Below are 3353 nucleotides of genomic sequence, written 5' to 3'. Positions count from 1 at the left end.
TTAACCCACAGTGTCATATGAGTACTCCATAGTTGTTGCTAAGTGCCGTCGAGGCAATTCTGACCCATAGAGACCCTGTATGAGGTTTCCAAGGAGCAGCTGGTGAGCTTGAACCACCAACTTTGCAGTTCAAATGACTGTGCAGTCTGATGCATTAGCCCACAGCGCCACACCAATAAATGAATGAATCAAATTGTATAAACAAATGAATGAATAAATGCATGAAACTAAAAAAAAAAAAAAAAGTTGAGGTTTTTCCTCTCTGATGAAGGTGTCTATATCAGCTAGGGTCCTGGCAGAACACAAATGGATGCTTCAGAGAGATAATGGTGCCACTTTACTGAAGCCATGTAAGAAAGAAAATGCTTTCACAGAGTACTAATAATTTTGCTGTGAGCAATATTATAAAGGTATTATAAATCTTTTTATAATACTGTCAATGGTGTGAAATAATATAAATGATGACTAACCCAAAACAAACCCCACTGCCTTGGAGCCAATTCTGCCTCATAGTGGCTATGTAGGACAGAGGGAAAATGCCCAATAAGGTTTCCAAGGCTGTACATTTTATGGAAGCAGATTGGCACATCCTTCTCCCACAGAGTGGTTGAGAGGCTCAAACCGCCATTGAGTGCTTTCACTACTGTGTCTCCAGGGTTTCTTCCAATGGTGACTGTTGTTGTTGATGAGTGCTGTTGAGTCTGTTTCAACTTAGAGTGATCCTCTAAAGGGTTTCCAAGGAGCGTCTGGTGGGCTTGAACCACTGACCTTGTGGCTAGCAGTGCACAGTCATTTAAAATCAAGTCTTAATATAACTACTTGAGAGGAAGGGATTGGAGGATTTATAAAGTTAACTCCTCATCGTGCAAAAGAGAAGGTTGGTAGTGTTCAGAACAGATCACTCCTAAAATTGTGGGCTAAGCTTTGGTAGCATAGTGGTTACGAGTTGGACTGCTAATCTTACAGTCAGCAGTTCAAAACTACCAGCAGTTCTGTGGGAGAAAGATGAGGCTTTCTGCTCCTGTAAAGATTTACAGCCTTGGAAACCCTGTACAGGGCCACTATGAGTCTGAACCAACTCCACAATCATAACCACCAGCACCAAGCATATATATATATATATATTTTTTAAAGCAATAAATATCCAGAATAAAAGATGAAGAAGAGTTAAAGGTAAACACTTATGAAAAGAACTTAGAGTTAGGAGACTAATCTTTTAGGATAAACCTTTTGTGATATTTTCATTTAAAGCCAGACTTTGTGGGGAAAAAATAGAATCCAAATCTATTCTTAGTATAGAATTGTGGAAATGTGGTGGCTGGGAATTGGACTGACCACTTATGAGCTTCCTAGTACAGTTTCAATTTGTTTGCAAAAAGAGGGGAAGAAAAATAAAACTTTTATGCTGTAATCCGTAAAGACTAAAATCATATGTAAGTGAATTTATAAGTCGTTTATCTTCCTTGCAATCCAAACTCAGCACAAATAAGCAATTAAATCTGATTTAAAAGACATCCATCATGTGGGGAAAGGAGAGAAAAATCATATTACTCTATTATGCTTCCACCAGCATTTGAACCCATCTTCATGTAGACAGAATTCATTATAAAAAATAAAGTTAGTGTTTCAGATCTACTAATCTATCTAGGTAGCTAATCTCCAAAGAGGCTACAAATATCAAGAAAAATATATCTTTACCTTCTAACACAGAGCCATACTATCACCAATACTGTTAAATGCTCACATCTTATCTCCCACAGGACTGGAACCAGAATCCTACCTTTGGTGGAGACTCATCCTAAAGCAAGTAGGGTTTTCATTTAAGCAAGGCAGCAGGGAGTGTGTGAAATGAGGAGGTACAAATGCACTAAATACCTTCCCATGCCAAAACATGTCCTTACCACCACCTTTGCTCCACCTGGCAATTCCCAATCTGGAATTCCCAAAACCACTTATTTCTATAGGTTAAAGCTTTCAGGAAGACTCAAGTAAAAACAAACAAACAAACAGACAAAAAAAAAAAAACCCCAGTAAGTTACTCTGAAAGAGTCCATCAGTGATAACTCATCTCTTGCAAAATGCTGGGTTCTAAGGAATGAGATGACAGAAAGATGTATTTTCCCAGAGGGAAGGTGGAGGATAGGCAACTGCTTAGGGAGTAGGGATAGAAGTTGCGGATATAATGCTGGAAGAAAGGAGGGCAGCAACTGGTTTCAGGAGATGAGTTTAGGTAACAGAAAGAGAGGCAAAGATAAAGGAAATCACATGGAGAGCAGGTTGGTTCCTGGTCACGGACACAAATGGCACTGTCCAACACAACATAGACAATGAGAGTGACTCCCCTGAAGTTGTGCAGCATGGCGTCCAGATGGACAAGTCAACTCTCTTTGTGTCGTTGGGCAAATACACTCCAATGAGTGAAGGGATCAGAGTGAAGGGACCTTGGTAGGTACATTGTTGTAAGTTGTCAGTAAGTCAACTCCAACTCATGGTAACTCCATGTACAAGAGGCTAAAACATTGCCTGGTCCTATGGCATCTTCACCATCTTTGCTATGCCCAAGTTCATGGGTGCAGTCACTGTGTATTCTTAGGACCTTTCAACCTAGGAGACTCATCATCCAGCACTATGTTGGACAATATGATAGAGCCAAAAGGCTAACGTTACTTTTTGTAGCTAATTCTGTTATGTTCCATAGTGCCCATAATCAAAACTTTATTGAAAAAAACTGACACCAAAATGAGATCACTGCCCTCTATACCTTACAAAATTATCAAATGTTAACTATATTTTCTTGGTAGATTAACTGGAATTACTGAATTGATAAGGCTTTCTGTGACATTCAGAAATTCAGGAGGTTGTATGGAGCATTTGCATTGCTTTCTTCTAAATGAACAACCTTCTGTAAGTCTGGCTTTTCCTCCTGTAGGCTGGCACAACACTACTGAACAAGCTACACAAAAACCCCGGCCTGAGCTTGCCTAAAAACTGTGGTAGTCTTGTGGCAACCTGGACATTTTACTTCCATAAAATAAGATTCTTTGAACTAGTTATTTCTTTATAGGCTTTTACTTTTCCTCTTCCAAGGATGGATATAGTAAACTTCTAGTCAACGGCATGTTGATTCTCTCTCAAGCCCAGCCCATCTATAATTAGGACCTATAGGGTTTTAATTGTCCAGTTTTCAAAAGTAGTTCAGCAGACCTTTCTTCTTAGTCCTTCTTAGTCTAGAAGTTCTGCTGAAACTTGTCCACTGTGGGTGAGTGACCCTGATGACATTTGAAATATCAATGGCATAGCTTTCAGCATCATAGCAACATGCAAGTCACCACAGAAAATATAATGTAAGTGAA

At 39.3% G+C, this 3353-nt stretch overlaps 1 pseudogene; it reads right to left on the bottom strand.

Moving 5' to 3' along the window:
- Positions 1–2780: 2780 nt before the first annotated feature.
- Positions 2781–3119, bottom strand: LOC102826549 (annotated as a pseudogene).
- Between the last annotated feature and the right edge of the window lie 234 nt (positions 3120–3353).

Source organism: Chrysochloris asiatica, unplaced genomic scaffold (assembly GCF_000296735.1).
Source record: "Chrysochloris asiatica unplaced genomic scaffold, ChrAsi1.0 scaffold00141, whole genome shotgun sequence".
In the NCBI taxonomy this organism is placed as follows: domain Eukaryota; kingdom Metazoa; phylum Chordata; class Mammalia; order Afrosoricida; family Chrysochloridae; genus Chrysochloris; species Chrysochloris asiatica.
This window is presented reverse-complemented; position numbering and strand designations above follow the sequence as displayed.